Source organism: Protopterus annectens, chromosome 6.part0, assembly GCF_019279795.1.
Source record: "Protopterus annectens isolate FY-2018-M chromosome 6.part0, PAN1.0, whole genome shotgun sequence".
Lineage (NCBI taxonomy): Eukaryota > Metazoa > Chordata > Ceratodontiformes > Protopteridae > Protopterus > Protopterus annectens.
The window spans coordinates 694,492,975-694,515,680 of record NC_056737.1 but is presented as its reverse complement, the minus strand read 5'-3'; positions in this window follow the sequence as shown (position 1 = coordinate 694,515,680).

Sequence of the window (22,706 nt, the reverse complement as noted above, 5' to 3'; positions counted from 1 at the left end):
GAGTTTGTTTTAGTAAGTAGCAGTTTTTATACTGCCTTAGGTAGGGTAACAAAAGACAAATCTGAAGAGTCTGAAAATGTCTGTTTTCAGTTACTACAAGTGCAGAGAAGGGTTTCTCTTTCTTTGGTCATAACAGGCTCAGATACATTTCTGTTCTTCAACTTCCATTGATATATTTAGTGTTCCTGGTGGCAAAACATGAGAAGCTCTGTGATGCTCAGAAAATTTTCCATCTTTTTCTCAGGGTTACAAACTGGCACAATCAGAATATTGCACTGATCTGATCATTGTCTTCTTATAGAAGACTGATGATTGGTAGCCACTGTATATGACATAGACACAAAACTTCTCTAAATTACTCCAGGAGTCTGTTTGGAACATAACTATAGTTTCACTCATAGCTTTCATCCTCATGTAAAATTTCTCAACTTGGTTTATTTACTAAAATGCTGCTTCTGAGGCCACTACTGTATTCAGATGTTTGTCTTCAAACCTGGTAAAAACAAGTCAAATGTGACTCTCATTCGCTTGGCTCTGTGGTGCAGAGAGATGGAGTCCTGATTACAATCTAGGTGACCAGGGTTCAGTTAGTGATCCTGGTACTGGAGGAGCCAGGCAAGAAGGGTGAAAGGTGAAGGGGTATAGTCCATTTGCATCACTCTGGGGCGGGGGTCCGCACACTTGGAGAGCACATAACCATACTGTTTTCTCCAGTAGAAACTGGGGAAACTACCTGCCATGTTTTGAGGTTGGTGAGCAGGGTTGCTTGCAGGTATATGTCCCTTGCAGAATGGAGGGGCCACCCAGTGCTAACACCAATTGCATATCCCACCTTCTCTAGTGGTGTGCTGGGATATGGAGCTAAAGAAAAACTCACATCACAAAGGATGGTTACCCAAATGATGGCTTTTCCTGGCTGACTCCCCACTGAGGATGAAGGAATGAATGGGTCAGTAGGCCGAGAGAGGGCTGATGGTTGTAAGGCTGTGGAGAAAAAAAAAAACAGCCAAAAAATACAGATCTCAGCCTTCACAGCATAAATAGTTCCATCAGAGATAAACCTATCGTCATCTAAAAGGTAATGCTTAGCTAAAAGTAACTGGGGCAGTTTGGTTTCTTTAATCGTCCCTTTCTGTTTTTTTTTTTTTATTTATTCTTTCCTTCAAAGTTTGTGCAGCCCCTTCTTCCTGGTCACTAGCTGATGCATGAAACACTACAGTAATTAGATGTAAATTCCATATGTCATCATAAGTTTGCAAACTTCCGAACAGCAAAACAAGATCCATTATCAAACACTAGCATTTCTAGCATACAGTATGTGACAAACTTTGTAGCTAGTGATGGTAAGCAAAAATCCAAAGACCTACTTTATCCTTCCTTGCCTGACTAGTTAGTCTTTTACTATGTCTAGCTCCAGTTTTATACCATCCAGGTCCTTCTTGTTCCACAGACCCCATTTCCTTTCATCCTAAAGTTCCACGAGATAGACATCTGTTCCACATCCCAAGGACTTCACAAATCTCATTCTCTCTCCGTCTCCCACTCTTCTTCTTTGACTAGCTTATGCTATTCCTTTCATGCTCCATTCTTGCAAACTTCACTTTCTTTTTTATTTTATTTTATTTTTTTTTTTCTTTTGATATATCCTTTTAACCCTTCTAGGCCTTTCAAGTTTTACCACTGACTTGCAAAGCACATGCCAGAGAAATGACAAGCTAAAAGATAGTCAAAATAAGACAGACTATTATTACTTAATTTATAATAACATTTCTTACTTAGGAAGGAATAATAATTTATGTCCATAATTACATTCTGATTAAGCTGTTTCAGGAATCTTTCAGAAGCAATTAGTTCACCTTTTGTAATGTTCAGATATTGGAGCAGCTCAAAAATGCACAGGTCTTTCAGAAACAAATAATCACCTTGCTGTATACCAGTGAAACAAACTAAGAATGGTTGCTTTTTTACCTTATCTATCCACAAAATTAAAATCTACGAGAGAGAGACTCTTATAATACTATGCCTTATTCCAGAATGCTAACATAACTATAAATTGGAAAAAAATAATCAAATATTAACTAAAAATCAGATAATATCAGTTAAGTACATTCACAGTAGTCCACCAATCTAAATCACTGTACAGTGAACATTTCTGTAAGATACTAAAATATGACCTGGCAACTAGAAGCAATAAATCATCAAACTAACAAAAATATATAATGTGGTATTTCCTAGCTTGTGTTTACTCTCTAATTGCAGTGCGCTTGACCTTTCTGAGGATTCTTTCCTCATGTAAATATGTATATACTGTGGTATTTCCTAGCAGGTTTATCACACCTCAACTCTTGCGAGACTAAACACGATTATTGTATCCCGCTATTTGCTTTTGTACACTCTATCCATTCAAACTAGTGTTTATCTTCTGACTTCTTGCGTGACCAAAGTATATACAGCATCTTAGTTATAATTTCCATTATTATTTCAAACTACTATGATACCGAGTTCTTTTTTACATCAAGCTTTTGTTCCTACTGGATACAGAATATAAAATTCCTACTCATGTAAGATATCATAAAAGTTTTGTAATGTACCAATGTCTACTTGAAATACATGTCTTGTCCTATTTTGCTAGTGTTATTGTATTGTGGAGCTTTTCTCCCTGTGCCTCCACTGAAAATGGACATATATCCAGCTGGACTAGCCCAGTCAACAAATGTAAAATAAAATAAATAAAATATAAAACAGCAAGTTATTAATATGTGTTTGAGTCAGAAGCTAAATAAAAATCTTAAACCTTCCCATGATGATACTCCTTAAATCTATTTTTACTAGTTAAAACCTGCTACTCTGTCAGATGTTGGACTGTGCATTGCATACCTACAGTTGTTAGCAGCTGTGTAGCAAACCAACAATCGATAAACTACAAGCTAAGAGTAAGACTTTGAAACAAAAAGCACAATGTGAAATGCAAAGATACATGATTAGTGGTGGTGCACAGGGCATGGGCAATTCAGAGAGACATGCCTAGAGGGTCGCACTAGGCCCTAGAAATGTTGTGGTTGGTAAAGCATGCACATGAGTTAATAATAACATGAAAATGAGCAGTGTTATTATCATGTGGGTGGTGGTGAATGCAAATGAGGCTAAACAGTATGGCGGAGCAATTCAAAAACGTAAAAAAATTTCTGAAAAAGCTGCCACCACCAGTGCAGCTGTATGCCATAAAATCCAGGTGAATATTGAGGCACACACACTATGCAATCATGTTAGGGGTAGTAGCAGGTTTAACACAAACGTGTTTGTTAAAAAAAATATAATAAAAAAACGGAGGACGGTAAATACCAAGCAGAACAGTTTAATAACAGTCATTAAGAGCTTTTGTTCCAGTATATAAAGGACTTCTTCAGAATAAGTAACATAAACTAAATCACTGTTTAAACAGGAAATGGAAACATCACATGGCAAACATACCTGTTGCCTTAAAGAAACAGGTACCTACAAATACTACAATTTAAAATACTACCCATTAGCTTAAAACATAAAGTCATACAAAAAACAGACATGGTTTAACCACAATGACATCATTAAAAGCAACACACAAATTAGAACTTATGGACTTTAAATGTTGTAAGCCCTCCTTTTCAGCATACAAGTAATATTGATAGCATCATTTAAACTAGTGTAGAGTGTGCTGCAAAATAAACCTACCACCAAACATCCTCTACATTCTAGGTAGCTTTCCTAGTCACCCACAAAAGGACCAATCTTAATTTTTTTCTAATGCTGTGAAAAGAAACTTGTTTTTTTTTTCAAAGAATTTTATTAAATAATTATTAAAATGAACAAATATTTCCATGAAATTATAACATTTTTTCTTTAAAGTCAAAAAACAAGAAAATAAAAAAACAAACCTAATATATAAACCAATGTAACTAAACTATGTACAAAGACGTTCATCATGCAAAAAAAATTCTTAATGTAGCTGTAGGATTAATAAAAATCATCTGTTTACATAAATTAATAAACTATTTTTCTAAAAGTTCATAGATGATATTCCATGAATTATATAATGTAGTATTCCTAGATGATCTAGATTTAATAGTTAACATTTCCAAATTATACGTTTCAATGAGTATATTTTTAAATTCAAAAAATGTAGGTGCTGTACTAGATTTCCAATTCTTAGTGATTGTTTTTTTTAGCTATAGATAGTATAGACCAAACCAAAGGTACTTATTCTCTTTTACACAATCAGGAACAGGAGTATTAAATAAAACAAGTGATTCAGATATAAAGAAATTATCAGTAAAAATTGTTTGCAACAAATTATTATCATCCCAAAATTTTCTTAAATATATGCAATTATAAAACATATGAGACCAGTCAGCATTCAATTCAATATTACATCTCCAACATGTTATATTCTTTTTAGAAAATATACTTATATTATGAGGAGTGATAAATGATCTATTTAAAAATCTCCATGTGAATAATTTCCATTTTAAAGAAGAAGTAGTCATACTTGCTTATTGTAAAATATTCAATTTGTCTTTCTCAGAAGGGGGATTATTATTAATTAAAGAAAAATATTTCCAATAATTATCTGAATGTGTATCTAAATCATATTTAATTGCCCTATAAATGTTTGATAACTTGTTATTAGCAGGAAATTTATGCAAAACTGATAAAATCATATATTGTATTAGCTTGGGAATTTTTTTCCTAATTATAGGAGACATAGAATCCAATTTATTTAATACATATTGTCTAGCTTCTTGAAGCTCTAACCATAAATGAGAATCAAGTTTATACTCTTCCAAGAGTAAACTATTGGATTTTATCTCATTATTTATCATCATTTGGTGCCAAAATGTTAAATGCTTTTGCTGAAATATAGACATTTTTGTATAATCTGAAGAGAAAATAGATCTGTGTATGTAGATTATAGGGAAGAGTAAAAAAAGCCAATCCTTATATATATATATATATATATATATATATATATATATATATATATTATATTTAAATATAAAATTTTTAAATGATTTTAAAAGAAAAAACTATATACGTAGAGTTAAAACTCAGAGAAGAAAATTCAGAAATATAATATTTTAACTTCCAAATAAATGGATTATTAATTATATTTAGCTTATAGGAACTGTTTATATCTTTGGTATTTTGTGACAATACCTCTATAAACTCTTTCTACTTAGCAGTGTATTCCACATCAATGAGATGAGAGATTGTATTGAATACTGATGAAATTGAATAAATTTCTAAATTTGGTAAGGCTATACCCCCGTTATTCCAATTATACATATGGTATGTTAATGCAATCCTTGGCTTATTTGGTAACCACAAAAAATTCTGAATCATTGAATTAATTTTTTTAATTATTTGGTAAGAATGAGGTATAGATAAAGATTGAATTATATATAAGATTTTGGGGAGAAGGATCATCTTTATTATTAAAAGTTTATCATCCATAGAAAAGGGTAATTTGTTCCATTTATTTATTAGATTTTCTATCTGTAATAGACTTTTATTATAATTTATTTGAATGGTATCTTTAATATTGTTAGTAATAAGTATACCTAAATATGCTATTTGTTGAGACTGAGCTATATATTCATTATATTCATTAGGTATATTGTATTTTTTTGAACCTGTTAAGAGAATTTGTGTTTTATTATTATTAAAAGTAAGGCCAGAATTTTTTTGAAAATATTCCATGTTTTTAAAAAGTTTTTCTATAGATTCCCTTCTACTCCCAAGAGTAATCAATATGTCATCTGCAAACATTTGTATTGTAGATGATATAGTGGGGTTTAACTTGTATCATTCAATATCTGTATCATGCCTTATTAAATTTGCCCATGGTTCCATAACTAATGAAAATAAAAGAGGGGATAAAGGACACCCTTGCTTAGTACCTTTTACTTTTGGTATATTTTGAGATATACTAGTACCAATTTTTAACATAAGCTTGGCTACCTTCATATAACAGACTGATAAGATTGATAAAATTATTGGAGAAATTTAATTCCTTTAATAGAGTGAACAAATATTCCCATGTAACTGAGTCGAAAGTGCAATTTATATCTAAACTAACTAGGGTTAAATTTGTTTTAAGATTTTTCACCAAATCAATTAAAGTTAATATTCTTTTAATGTTATCATATGAAGTTCTCTTTATTATAAACCCTGTTTGATCACTATCAACTAATTTGGGTAAAAGTGTTTTAAGCCTTTCTGCATAAATGGACATGAATAATTTGTAATCAGTGTTTAATAGGGAGATGCGTCTATAGGAGGTACACTTAGAAGGATCTTTGTTAGATTTTAAAATAGGAGAAATAAAAGTGCATGTCCAAGAAGGTGGAATTATGTTTTTGTCCTGAACAAGATTAAATACTTTATAAAGCAATTTTAGAGCATTTATAGGTAGTAATTTGTAAATTTCAGGAATGATGCTGCCATTACCTGGTGCCTTATTTTGTTTTAATTTGGTAATGTGAGTTTGAAGTTCTTTGAAAGATATTTGTTTATCAATAGAAATCCCTTGTTCCTCTGAAAGTCTTGTTTTAGTGTATTTATTAATAAATGTTTTTATTTCCTCTTTAGAATTAATTTCAGTAGTTGTTTGGTTGATGTTTATAAAAAACTCTCTAAATTCAGTTAATATATTATGAATTTCCGATACCATTTTTCCTTTTTAGGGGAGAATATTTCATTAATATGATTAAATCTATTTAATCTTTTCATTTTATTAGCAAGAATTTTTAAGGATTTAGGGTTAGTAGAGAAATTTATAAACTTGAATTTTTCTATATTGATCATAGTTTTATGTTTTAATATTTCTAGATATTTATTATTTAACATATTTATTTCTTTTCTTTTATCTGATATATTTTTATCACCCATATTACTAAGTTTTAAAGTGTCTAATTTACATTGTATATCTTGCAGCTGTTTATCCCAAGCTTTCTTTTTTTGTTGTACCAATTCAATATCCTACCATATAGATAAGCTTTTAGGGCATCCCATATGTAAATTTCTGATATATCATTAGTATTGTTAAGTTCTAAAAATTCTGTACTTCTGTAGAAATGAAATCATTCAAATCTTTTAATTTTGTGATATAAGCTGGGATCCTTTTTATATGAATATTAAAATTTGACTACCACTTCAAAACTTATAGAATTATGATCTGAAAAAGGACATGAAATCACTGCTGATTTGTTTAAGGAATCTGGTAAATTATTAGAAATAAAAACTCTATCTATCCTCGAGTATGAGTTATGTCTATGAGATAAAAAAGGTGTAAAACAAAGAAGTAGTATCTGCAAAATAATTTATATCTTTCAAAAAATAAGTATCTGAAAAGTCTTTTAATAATTTAGATGATGTAGATATTCTTCTCTTCCCATTAGTACTAGAGTCTTTGTAATCTAGAATACAATTGAAATCTCCTGCCAAAATAATGTTCCCTTTAGAGAATAGTACAATTTGATCTAGATGTTGTTTCACTGTGTTTATCCCTATCCCTGGGATCCAATATATGTTAATCAATGTGAAAATGTTACTGTTTATTTCTATGGTGACTGCACAAAACATTCCTTTATTATCCTTATATGCATCTATTATTTTAGGTAAAGGCGTTATGCTGTTCCATAGGATAGCTACTACTCCTCTCTTTTTCTTAGTATGTTCAGAACTTACTAAAATCTTATATGTTTTAGATTCAAGTCTGAATATATCCTCTGTTATTAAGTGAGTTTCTTGAAAAAATACTAACTGGGATTTATGTAACTTAAGATATCTAGTTAAATTCCTCCTTTTATTAGGATTATTTAAACCATTAATGTTAACTGATATACCTTTTAGTGTAGTCATTGAAAATTAAATGATGTAAATATAAACATACTGATCTAAGAAATACACAAGAATATATCTAATAGGAATACTATTTTGATCATTAGAACAAACATAGTGTAAGAGTATCATATTCTTAAAATTTAAGTTGTTTCCTACTACATAAGATATGAACGTCTGAAAAGTTATTAGAAAATATTTATAACATAAACATGAAACAAAATAAACAACCCGAACCCCTCTGGAGTTTAAAACTCCTAACTCAAATGACATCAGTCACTCGAATCGACCTCCTATCAAAAGCAGCATCCAATCAGCACCTGTCTAAATGTCTATAGTCATAACTATAAAAATAAGGCTTCTCTTCAATAACATAAACATTTTTTTTGTATGAACCAAATATATAGATATAATGTTGTGTCAATTAGTAAATTGATGACAGCTACATCTTAGGAATAAAGTACAGACTTTTCTTACATTAGTTAGTAGGTTATTAAGAACTACTATGATCTATTAGTTCACTCTTCTGTTTTAAAGTAATCACATTTGATAAGAACCTTAAAAAGAGACTATGGCATTATTTTATTACCGAAATATGGCTAATAAAGGCTGAAGTGTGATATATAGTACTGGCATAGGTGATCAGCTAACTGGGACATAGTTGTAAATGAATCACCTAAGGGCCTTCAATAACCACTAACATTGGCAGCTAATAAATAAGATGCTAATAAAAGTGATTTTACTAACAATCAACTAACATACTGATTGTTCTGAAAGAAATGAACACTGCATTTCTTTGCCAGAAACCAAATATAGTGATTACTCATCAAGAAGTAAAACCAACAACATCCTGCTAGTTTTCTTATAACCAAACACCCGGTGCAGTCTCTCATAGAAGAGTGACTAATAAACCTTAAAAGTCTGATCTTCCATTCATTGCATTAATTTGAGTTACCTCAAAGAGTCCATCACCATACTGAAAACTAGTGAAAAGGTCATATTAGTTCAAAGAAGCAAGGTGCTTAAATAGCTCCTGTATACTATATAAAAGCCTTATTTAAATATAATGAGCTTTTTATTATTCAATTATAGCTTATACTATCTTTGAATTTTGAAAAGCTATTTCATTAACAAAACAAAAGATGAAAATTTCACATTTTCTAATGATAAACAGATCTAACTATTTTTAATGCACCTGTCCTTGCAATATTATTGCTGCCTATGTGGTACATCCCTATCAGCCTATTACACAAATGCATTCATAAAATAACTGAGATAACCTATTATATACATCTATACATTTAACATTTTGATAAATGCTTCATGAATATTTTCTCAGCAAGTCAATAGTTATAAAAAATGTACATGTAACACAAGTATATAAACAGCTTGTAGCGTTATTAAATCTTCCAAAAATGCAGAAATCACAACTAGTATTTCTCATCAAGATATCGGCACCCTTGTCATACATAAAGCAAATATTTTATGAGAATACTATTCGTATATAAATACATAAGGCTCAAGAATACCTATGATGATCAGAAAAAGTATTTAGGCTACATGCGTAGTATAATCTCTATTTATTTAAGAGATTATTGCATATAATGTCTTACAATAAGTTCAAAGTAGTAATCTAGTTATATCTTTTTTCCGTATGCTGTATGAGGAAACAAATTTGATTCAGTAGCTTCCCGGTGAGAATCAGAAGATCAATTTACTTCCGACACCTTCATGATGACGTTTTAAGAAAGCTCCGAGCTTTCCAGCTGCGATGGATACCACAGTCTCGAGCTCATCATGAAGATAAAGCTTTCAAAGTTCCGACGGGAAATAGTAAGTGAAACATTACTTAACTACATATAAGGCAATGTCTCGAGACTCCCTCTATACCGAGAGAGATGAGAAAGAAAAAAAAAAAAAACCTCGCATACACAACACGAAGCAATGACAGCTATCAAGCAGAGCTTCACCACACTATCAACCAGACTCTCCGGTTAATCTCTGATCAAAGCACACAGGCACCAAAACATACAATTAACACAAACAACACCACACATGTCTCTACAGTGCTAGAACACCAAACCAGAGCCTCCAAATAAACACACCAACAACTCAGAAATGACAACAAAGCCTTACCATTACTCCAGCCACACTGCCACTCACATCCCGGGTCAGAAGTACCATCACTAGCACAGAAATTCTGCAACTATACATCAGGCCATCATACAAGATTCCTTTATCAAACAATTAACCATAAATCAACTAAAATACAAGTACAGCAATTATAACTAAATAAAAGTTTTCCAACCACTACAAGAACCAAAATCAAGATAAACAAATACGCCCCCTAATGATAATCATCACTACAAGACATCCGGAAGCATAGATATCCGAGACAGAAGAATCACTGCATCCACGGGAATCAAACCAATATACATTAAGATAATTAATCTAAAACAAATAGTACAAATGAAAAAAAAAATCCCAACAAACGACTATTCTACAAAAAAAAAATAGAAAACTATTTAGTTAACCAATTTATATTATATTAAATATAATACCAAAAGCTCACCTGGATGTCAGGTTTCATTTCCCCAACTGAGTGAATCAAGTGCAAATATGTACTTGTTATGATTCATCTTTTGATTTTTTTTTAGGGTCAAATGTTTTCCAATTGTTCTCAACATTCCTTTTAAGACTAGAACTGGCCCACTCCATTTCATCTACTTTTTCCAGTATGTTATTAGATTTTATATAAGTTATTGCATTGTCTAGGTCGTCAAAAATTTTAAAACCATCTTGATAAAATATTTTCAGTCTTGCAGAAAAAAGCAAATGGGTTTTTATTTTATTCTTTTTTAGTTCTCTGACTAAAGGCAAGAAAATTTTCCTTTTTGATAATACTGAAGAAGAATAGTCATTATCAAAGCGTATAATATTGTCCTTCAGTTTGATTGTGGATTTTGCCCACACAGTCTTTAGTACCATTTCCTTACCGTGGGCTGATAGGAACTTTACAATAACAGATTTAGTATAATTACTCTTGGTGTTTTTAGATGTCACCATTGATCTATGGGCTCTTTCAATACCATATGAAAGAGCCTCCGGCAGTTCAAGTACTTCAGGCAACCAGGAAGATAAAAATGTTTCCATATTATTTCCCTCTATGTTATCCTGTAAGCCAAAAATTCTCAAATTATTCCTACGGGACCTGTTCTCAAGGTCATCAACCTTTGTCTGAAGAAGAGAATTTTGCTTTAACAGGAACTCAACATTATGTTCACTCTCCTGAATTCTGTTATCCATATCACTTAATGCAGTTTCCATTCCTGAAATCTGCTTCCTCTGTTGCAATAAATCTTCATGTAGAATGTCCATTTGGTGAGAATACTTTTCTTTGAAATTGTCAATTTTTATATCCATTTTGTCTATCTCGACACTTAGTTCCTGAATAGTAGTTAGTAATGACTGTAGTTCTTTTTTTATAGTTGTCTCTTGACGAGAAGATTTAGTGAAGCTCATCCTGTTCTTTTACTGTAGTACTTCCAAGTGTAACTTTGACAGGAAAACATAAAATCTACTTGAAATTTTTTATATACTACCCTAATATATATTTTAAAGAATTAATTAAAATAAAAAAAATATTATTAGGGGAGTTTATATCAATATTTCCTGTCAATAAAGTTCTGTAAAGGCAGAGCTGATAAGAAAAGCTGCTACTCTGTGCTCATCTTGGCCATGCCCCAGAAACTTGTTGTTAATAACACAATTAATACTATGCTTACTTAAAGCATTTTTACAATTCTTTGTTCTTATAGTGTAATCATGCTCATGTATACACTCTCTTAAAGAGCAAATCGTCTTACCTATATAAAAAGCACTACAGGCTTGGCAAACCACTGCATATACCACAGCCTTGGTGCTAGAATTGGCACAAGGAAGTTTATCAATTGGTACCTGTTTTTTCCAATCTTCACTAGATTGTCCTCATGAATAAAAGGGCACTGATTACAATAATTACATTTCTTGGAGCCCCCAAAGGTTAAACTTTGGGTATACCCATTTTCCAAGATGTCTTTAATATTCCTGGCCCTCTTATAAATGTAACGAGGATGAAGCCCCACCACATCCTTGATATCAACAAAATGAGTCAATATCAGCCAGTGTTTCTCCATCACCTGTTTCATCATACTGGAATATTTAATAACAAGATTAGATGGACCGACATTACATTTAGTTGCTCTGCAGAGAACCAATCATCCTGTCCCTTCCCAAATTCAACACCAATTTGGTCCAAGATACTTTGGGAGTATTCCCCTCACAATAAACAACCCTTTTAAATATCCACCCTTCCAAATAAAGGTCCAATTTTCAGAAACTAATCTAGAAATATGGATCATTTGGCCTTTAACCACACTTCTCTTCTGCTTTAATGGCTAACTACTCTGAAAATGTAAATAACTATTGGAGAATATACTTTTCCTATAAATTTTGGAGTAAAAACAATTTTCGCCAACATTTTTATATAACACAACATCCAGAAAGTCAATTGATACCCAAGACCTTTTGTAGGTGAATTACAGAAACTCAGTACTAGTGTTTAAAAATATTACAAACTTATCCAAGGTTGAAATTGGACCTTTCCAATAAATAAAAATGTCATAATTAGAGATAAATGTCCAAAAAGGCAGCAAACTTAGATGTATACAAAACCTTTAAGTTCCCAATATAACAGGACAACATTGGCATAAAGTGGAGTACAAGCAGCCCCCATTGCAATACTAGTGACTTGAGGTAGAGCTCACACTCAAAAGATTAAAAAATTGTTCATTAGTACCAATTCTATTGCATCTTTCAGCAAGCCCACTTCAGCATTGGAGCCAATACCAATTTCATACAACATTTCCTCAAACCACATAAACCTCATTTGGTGTGGAGTAACTGAAAATAAATCCTTTATATCCATATTATCAAAGACCCCATCCACAAAAAAGGCAGTACCCCTCATAATCTCCAAAAAGTGCCAGGAGTCTCTTAATATGTGATTGTACTTTCTCAAGATACCCTTTAGTCTCCAATCAGTAAAATTAGCTAGGGGTTCAGTCTTGCAGCTATAGGCTGCCACAGTAGGATGGAAAGGGGGATACTTAATACATTTATGCACCTTGGGTATACCAGGTCTATATTACATGATCAAAGTTTTAGTTAGTTGAATAACTAAAGCTCGATCACTAAATGTCAAAGTCCCAAAACCGCGAACGGCGGTTCCCACACAGGGAAACAATGCCATTGTCCCAACTTAAAAAAAAAAACATTAAACACAAATCAAGTGGGGGGCTTCTCCCCCCACACCCCCTGATGTGTTGGGGGCTGTGCCCCACACCCCCCTAACTAAATATACCAACTCCAAGATCGCTCCACATTGTAGAAAGAATAAAATCCGTGTATGGCTGTTTCCACACAGGGAAACAATTCTTTTGGCCATTACATGGATTTGTGTTTTTTTAGTTGGGACAATGGCATTGTTTCCCTGTGTGGAAACTACCACTCGCAGTTTTGGGACTTTGACATTTAGTGATCGAGCACCACTCCACCCCCTTTGTTGGGTTTCATAATCCTATTTGATTTATGGGTTGCAAGTTCATGTAACAAAGAGTGTTCCTCTTTAGTTAAATTATAAATATGTCTAGAACACTCTAAATCAACCTCTCTGACTCTTAATTTGCATGGCTTCTTAAATAATGAAAGAACAGGGTTCAAAGAGGGGTTATAAGTACTTTTCCTTTTTAGCCCACCTGTAACTTCACTTTTTCTCTGTTTGTTAAACAACAAAGCCAAAGTCATTTTACAAGGGAACATTTTGACATTCAGTAAATTCTCAATTAAATACATTCTCAAAAGTCCACCAGTCTAAATCACTGTACAGTGAACTTTCCTGTAAGATACTAAAATATGACCTGGCAACTAGAAGCTATAAATCATCAGACTAAACTAAAATATAAAACAAAAATAAGTCAAATCCGAGGCCTTTGTCAGCAAGAAAGCAGCTCAACAAATAAATCCTTAACGCAATTTATTAACAGGAAACACAAAGCGTTTTCACCACAATTATATGCGGCTTCATCAGAGGTAAAATGATGTAACAAGAAAAAACGCCTTAAAGATTGACTTATTAATGGATGAGATTAGTAGGTTGGACAATGACATTAAAACAGACTTGGACTTTACCAGATATATGTTCGATTATGGTCGGATACTGTCCAGTATTGACACTTTGTTATTAAAGTTGAAATCTAATAAAAATAAAAAACTGTTAAGGGATAGGACAGCCTATCTCAATAATAGTGCATATCCTAAACTGGTGGTGCAAGATGCCACCTTGTTAAATCATACAGGTAACACCCAGGTGTCTGAAGTGGTGGACGACAACTATGGGTTGGATGACATAATTGAGGAGAGCACAGAGGGCCAGGCTAGTACTGGACCCAGACGTAGCAATAGAATTAAAAACTTTACCAGAAATAAGGGAGGGCCTAGCAGTAATCAGTACAATCAAAACTCCAACAATAAAACAGCTAATTTTAGTAATGACAACAATTTTTTAGGGCAACGCAACAGCAGGCCTTATACGAACAGGAGGAAGAACCGGACCAACTAGGTGGTGACTTGGGTATTACTGAACCTTTGACACCTTGCCCACCATGTGCACCCACGGTTAATGAAAGACCTATTATAATAACTAATAGGAAGGGGGATTTTAAGATCTACAATTTCTCGGACATCATTTTAGATGAACAACTAATTGAATTACTAGCATTTGGTAATTCACTTGTTCCAAGTAGACCTGGAAGCATCTCTAAGGAAATTATTGAGTTGAAATGCTTCGTGAGGAAATTGAATTTAAAATTATTGTTTAATCAACAACATGATGCAACTAACATGGGTGCAGGTGGTAGTAATGACAAGTTACCGGTTTTGAAATTGGCTAGTGTTTTTAATCCATCGTTACACACAGTGTTACAACTGTTTGAGAATACATGTGAGGTGGATTTTAGGTTCCTTGCAGGTAACAATAACAACATGGAAAACAGGGGTGACTCCAACATTTCTAGGGAACAACTTACATTGTTAGATGAGTTTTGCCGTCTACCAGTACGCCTTATCAAACCTGATAAAGGTGGAGGGCTGATGTTACTAGATAACCTCACTTACAATGAGAAGATGACTAAGGTATTGAACTCTAATGCCTATATCAAATCTTCCATGAGTGAGGTGAATGGACAATATCATAGAATCAGGGGATATTTTAGGGATTTGTTCCTATTAGGAAAAATTGACAGTGATTTGTACAATTATATTGATATAAATTTACCTAAAGTACCTGTCATGTTTGGAATCCCCAAGATTCATAAGGATATTAAAGACCCCCCCCATGAGGGCTTTGATTGACGGTAGGTCATCTATCACATACCCCTGTTCTAAACTTATTACCAATATATTGGACAAGTATATGGCAGCCATCACTAGTATCTGTAAAGATTCCTGGTCCTTCCTTGAAAACATTAGTGACATCCCATATAACTGTGAGAACAACTTCTTAACCATTGACGTGGTAGACCTATACACTTCTATACCGCACCAGGAGGCGGTAGAGTGGATAGGTCTGATGCTTCAGGATTGTGGGGCCTCTAGGTTGGAAGTTGATTTAGTTACGGAATTGCTTGACATAGTCCTAACGTCAAACTATTTCACCTTTAATGGAGAATTTTTTCTCCAAAAACGTGGTGTAGCGATGGGCTCCCCTTGTGGGGCTAGTGTGGCCAATTATGTAATGGGCTATTGGGAGGCTAATATGTTAAGGAAGATCCCTGGTTTAATGGAACCTGTTATGTACTATACCAGATTCCTTGACGATATTTTTATATTGTTTAAGGGCTCAGAAACTCATGCTACACGGTTTGTCGAAACTTTAAATTCAACAACGGAGTTTTTGAAATTTACGTTTAACTTCTCACAGATTGAGATAGACTACCTTGACGTCAAGTTGGTTAAGGACCTTAGGTGCGGTACTTTGATGTCAAAAGTGTTTAGAAAATCTACGTACTGCAATTCTTTCCTGCACTTCACCAGTTTCCATCCGTACAAACAGAAACGGTCGATTGTAAAAGGACAACTGGTGAGGGCAGGGTGAATGTGCAGCACTATGACTGATTTCACTATAGAATGTGAACTACTGAGGGAAATGTTTAAGAACCGAGGGTACCCTGACCAAATGTTACTTGACTTGATTGAGGAAGTCACTAATAAAAGACTTAATGGTTTTTATAAACCTTTATTAGTACAAACAGTCCTTATACAGGTTGACTCCATTACTGATGAAATACCTGTTGGGCTGAATTCCAGCAATGATGAGTTTGTGGCGATGACACCTTTAGGCAAGGAATGTGACTTTTCTTTAAGTTTCATTACCACCTTTAGTAGAAATTCTAAAGGAATTCTGGCTATAATACGTAAGAACTGGCACCTTATAAACTCAAATTCCTTTCTGGCTGAAAAATTAGGTAGCACGCCTAGGTTTATTTTTAGGAGATCTAATAACCTTAAGGAAATGTTACAAAGGGACATGTCCCAATATATATTTAACAAAAAGAGAGGGATGCAGCAATGTGGCTTTTGTAAGTTTTGTAATAGGGTCAAAACAGGTGAAACATTTACGGTGAGGGACAAAAAATATCTTATTCGCTTCCCATTAAACTGTGAGAGTAAATCCATTATATACATAGCCATGTGTGATTGTTGCCAAGCGTTCTACATAGGAAAGACGGACCGTAGGGTCCGAGACCGAATGTATGAACACATGTATGCCATCAAGAACGGCAAGAGTGATAACACATTGGCAAAACACATTGAATTGAATCCAGGTCATAGTTTTTACTTCATGGCTATTGACCATGTACCACTAAAAGTTAGGGGTGGCCCATTCTCATTAATTTTGGAGAATCGAGAACTAGAATGGCAGTTGCGCCTGGATGCGTTTAGACATCCTGGACTGAATAGCAACTGTAATATTACATCGGTACTGAAACTAAGAAGTTATCTTAGATAGATTAATTCGCCAATAAATGTCTCAGTTATAGGTATTTACACTTGTTAAAACATGTATATATAATGTTTTTATTGTCTAAAGATGTGGTTTGAAAGCTTTGAAATGTATTTTTGGATTATACATACAATAGTTGTCTGCGATACAAGCAATAAGTAGTGATGTGTAATAAGAAGTACCGTTGTAATTTGACAGGTACTATCAATTTGAGTAGAGGTGGTTTGTTAATTTAACTTTTATAACTCTTTTAATCTCATAATTATGTAATATATTTCCAAAACATAAAATTTTTTTATGTTTTAAATATTGGATGTTAAGTGTAGCATTTTATATTTACAATTGATGCACACTTTCATCTTTTATTTTTATTTTTATTTTTAATTTCATTTTTAATTATGTGAGCTGGTTCTTTGCACAATACTTAAATGTTTTGCAGTATGAGAGCGCAGAGGCGCCATCAGATTTGAACATAATATGCAACATTATTGAATTTCAGGAAATTGGAAAATGTCATTTCCTGCTCCTGGGATACTTATGGAGTGTTTTTTCTTATTACATCATTTTACCTCTGATGAAGCCGCATATAATTGTGGTGAAAACGCTTTGTGTTTCTTGTTAATAAATTGCGTTAAGGATTTATTTGTTGAGCTGCTTTCTTGCTGACAAGGGCCTCGGATTTGACTTATTTTTGTTTATTTTTCAATTGTTACTAAAATATAAAACAGCTAGTTTTTAATATGTGTTTGAGTCAGAAACTAAATAAAAATTTTAAACCATCCCACGATGATACACCTTAAATCTATTTTTACTTGTTAAAACCTGATACTCTGTCAAATGTTGGACTGTGCATTGCATACCTGCAGTGGTATGCAGCTGTGTAGCAAACCAGCAGTCTAAACTACAAGCTAAGACTTAGACTCTGAAACAAGTAGCACAGTGTGAAATGCAAAACTACATGATTAGCAGTGGAGCACAGGCCAGGGACAATTCAGAGACACATGCCTAGAGGATTGCACTAGACCCTAGAAATGTTGTGGTTGGTGCAGCATGCAAGTGAGTTAATAATGACATGGAAATGAACAGCATTATTATAATGAGGGTGGTGGTGAATGCAAATGAGGCTAAACAATATGGCAGAGCAATTCAGAAATGTATAAAAATTGCACAAAGAGTTGCGATCACCAGTGCAACTGTATGCCATAAAATCCAGGTGAATATCAAGAAAGAGACTTTGCAATCATTTTAGGGGGTAGCAGCAGGTTTAACACAAAGGTAAATGTAAAAAAATACTATCCTCAAAGCCATTAACCAGAAAGGCTTGTGTCATTCCCTGCCAGGTTGTGGGAGTATCCAGTCACGCCTAACATGTCATACCATCCATGAAAACTATCCTCAAGGCCAGTAACCGAGGATGCTCATGTCATTGCTTGCCAGGTTGTAGGAGGATCCAGTCACGCTTAACATGCATATCATCCATGACACAGAAACAGTGGACCGCTACTGTCTTGACTGAGACAGTATGTAGAAGCTAATACAGATGTGTTGCCCTCACATGCAGGCTTGTAGGACATATAGAATACAAAGGTATGTGCAGCACTGAGAATCCTGACTACAGGGACGTTCCAGCAACCAGAAGTGTACCCCATGGGTGTCCCTTGTTGGCTGCTGGAAGGGGACACAGAGGCTATATTCCAGGCATCTGCCTCTTGGATACTATACCAGTTTCTTAATGCAATGTGACAGTACGTGGAAGAGCATATGTGGTTCCCATGCACCACAGAGGAGAAAAAAACAACACCCTGCAGCCGTATTTGATGAAGCCCATTTTCCAGAGGTACTGGAAGCCATTTGCTGCACCCACATTGCCCTCAAGTCCCCACTAGGGACAGATGGACAGCATTATATCAACCACTACACATTACACTCTATCAGCTGCCAGGTGGTCTGCAAGGCATAGGGTTTACAAAGTGTCAGGCAGTGCCTGTGATTCCCACATTTGGTACATATCCAACTTATATCAGTAATTTGTATGGTGTAAATCTCCCAGGAATATCTTACTGGTGATGCCAGATATCCCCTGCAGCCATTGCAAATGACTCCTATAAGAATTCAACAGACTATGGCTGAAAGTGCATAAAAACATCACCCCATGACAGACCTTCTGCAGAAGATATTGTACTGTGCATGTGTTTCTGGGACAGATCCAGGATAAACATGGGAGGTATATGTGGTGAACTTTTATGTCCTTGTGCCTCTCCAAGGAATGTCATTGGCATAATCTACAACTGTCACAGAGAATGACATGTTTCACATGCTTTAATGGTGAGATATCCGATGATAAGTTCAACATGTAAACTCCATCCACATCTGCATTCATGCTGTATTGCAGTACCGTTAACACTGGTAATTAGCATAAAGGAGGTGGCACTATGGAACCTGTCTCCTAAACATCCCATGGTGGGCTTTCCCAGCAGAAGTAGAAAAGGATTGGACATGAGAATGGCAATGCCCACTGTGTGCTGCTACACATGGGTACCTTGAGGATATAGAATCCCCAAATGCTGTATAAATGGACAAATCCCTCTTTGCTCTTCGTAGTTGTCATGTAGAGCACTTACCACACCAATCAACTCTGCCGTGGTGGTGTGGCCATCAATCTGTGCCTGTATGCTGGCCTTGTACACATGTTATGTAGTTGTCATAAAGACACTTAGCTTAGGTGGGGGGGGGGGCAGAAATCATGGCATTACTGATTGACCCCTACTTTTATTCTCATATTCATAGGAGCTGTCAGCATTCACTTATGTCTGGGTTGCTAGGGAAGGTGCTGCAGCCAGGTCTGGTGTGACATCCAACTCCTGTCCTACTGTGCTATCCTGAGACTGAGGGGTGGGTTGAACAGGCAAAAGAGCAGTGTCTGTGGAAGGGAGGGACTATGCCTGCCATGTTACCTCTTCCTGACAGTAACAGGGTGGCCACAGACTACCAGGCTGTGGGAGCCATTACCATTAGGCTCAGATATTTCCCTGAAAAAAGGAATGCCGACATGTAGAGTGGTGGACCAATATACTAAAGCACCTGTTGAAACAGATAAACACATCTAAGTTTATCCAGGATAACATTAAGACTATAGCTATAAACAGAATGGCATTCAAAAAGTATAGACCACATACCTTGTGCAGACTGACATTGCAGATGAAGCCTTGACATGCCTGTAAGAGCAAAATTACCATACTCATTATGGGTATAGGTGTGTCTCTAGCAGGTTTCACCAAATTATATATAAGGTCATATTCATCTGAGACATTACCCACTGACACCCATAATGTATGGTGAAGTTCTGTACTAATGTCAGGTCCACCACAGATTATAAGGGAACTATCATGCCCCCCAGACAGACATGGCAGGAACTCTTCCTCTATATTGGTTATGAAAGACTGTGCAGGCAGAACCCCACCTGTGGCACTCTGTTCTGCAAGGTGGTTGCCATGTAAATGGCATAACAGACCACTCTAAATATAACCACAAAACCTTCTTTAGCTATGTCAAGAATCTATGTGGCAACTCTCAGATATGCTCTGAGCTAGTGCAAAATGGCAAAAAATACACTGAACCAACTGACATTGCCAACATCCTGGCTGTCAAGTTCAGTGTAAACTTCACCCCCCCCCACCCCCAAAAGGGCCCGTGTCCATCCCAGAAGAATGCAGAGCCCCAGACATCATGGACACGCAGGTAAAAACAGCCCTCTCCAAAGCTAAGAACACAGCATCAATGGGACCGGATGGTGTCCCAGGCGGAGTCTTACATGAGCTCCAAAAGGAACTAAACCCTCACCTAAATTCACTGTTCAGACTCAACCTTACCACAGGCTATGTACCCAAAGAATGGCATACAGCAACAGTCATCCCACTCCACAAAGGTGGTGCCACAACAGAACCTGGGAACTATCGCCCTATAAGCCTGACTAGCCTGGTCTGCAAAGCTATGGAGCGAATCATCATGGAACTCATAAACAGAGATATTGGGAACCTCCAGACACTGGACCCTACCCAATTTGGCTTTGTTAAGGGCAGATCATGCCTCCTAAACCTAGTTGATTTCTTTGAAACAGTTACCAAGGCCATAGATGAAGGAAAGGTAGTCCACACAGCTTACCTGGACCACGCTAAGGCCTTCGACACCATTCCCCACTCTGGCATCATAGATAAGCTCACCAGCTTGAACATTAACCCCTATGTCATGAGATGGGTGGACAACTGGCTCATGGATAGAACACACATGGTCAGAGTTGTGGGTGCCATGTCTGACTCTAAACCAGTTACAAGTGGTGTCCCACAGGACTCAGTTCTGGGACCCCTCCTGTTCGGTATATACTTCTCTGAGGTACAGGCAAGCACGGGAGGACTATGGCTGACCAAGTTTGCAGATGACTGTAAACTGAGGGCCATAATTGACTCTCTGGCTGACACAGACATCCTCCAGAAGGGTCTTACAGAGACAGATACCTGGCGTCAAAACCATGGCCTCAAGCTGAATGCCAAAAAATGCATAGTCATCCCCTTTGGGAAAAACAAAGTGCCCACGAATTATCACATAGGTGGTAATCCACTAAGTATGGAAGATGTAATTAGGGACCTGGGGACCCAGGTAGATAGCAATATCTCCTTTGATAATCACATTGCCAAAGTGGTTAGAAATTCCTTCTATGTAGCCCACCTAATCACGAAAGGGTTCACCTCTAGATCAAGAGAGGTCATTGTGCCCCTCTACTCATCACTCATTAGGCCCATAATAGAGTACAATGCCCCATTTGGAATGCACCTTACTCGACACCTGCAACAGCTGGAAAGACCACAGAAGTACCTCACTAAGTGGATCATGGGCCTCAAAGACATGCCCTATGCAGCTCAACTAAAGAAACTCCAGCTCTACTCAGTTGCTTACTGCCTGCTCAGAGGTGATCTCTGCCTGACGTATAAGGCCCTGTCCAACCTGGAATTAATGGACATGCTCCACCTCAACAAAACCAAATCTCTTAGAGCCATATGCTCCAGTGAATTAAACCTCAGCACAACAATAAACAGGACATGCTGGAGGGATAGATTCCTGTCCCAGAGACTTCCCTCGCTCTGGAATAGAATCCCAGTTTATGTTAGGCAGAGCCCCTCGCTGACTCTCTTCAAGAGAAATCTTGACGAGTGGATGGGAAATTGTAAATTTACCCCTGGGATCACTTCAGTGGCCCTGCTAGACAGAGGCCCAGGAAACTAATTTAAAAGGGAGTTGAAAGCCAACACATTCTGGCTAGGCTTATAAATGCCCTTGGGCAGATAGCCCAGTACCTACCTATGAACCTATGATGGTGGCCTTCCATCATACTTAATCTTATGTGTGGCACACAGCAAGAGATTCTCCAGTTCGATTCTCAGCTGGAGTGCCTTCTGTGTGGAGTCTGCATGTCATCTCTATGTTTACATGGCTTTCCTCCGGGTACTCCGGTTTCCTCCCACATTCCAAAGACATGCATCTGGAGCACTACTCCCGGACCTCTGCTGAAAATGGGCTCAATCCCAGTTGGACTTTCCTGGTAAACAAATGTTAAATAAAAACAAATAAAATTATGTATGATTATGGCCACTGACACCACTGCCCTGTGCAAGAATGTCCCACCAGACATACTGGTGGAAAGCTTTGTCACTCATAACTGTAAGGAGGATCTGCCAAC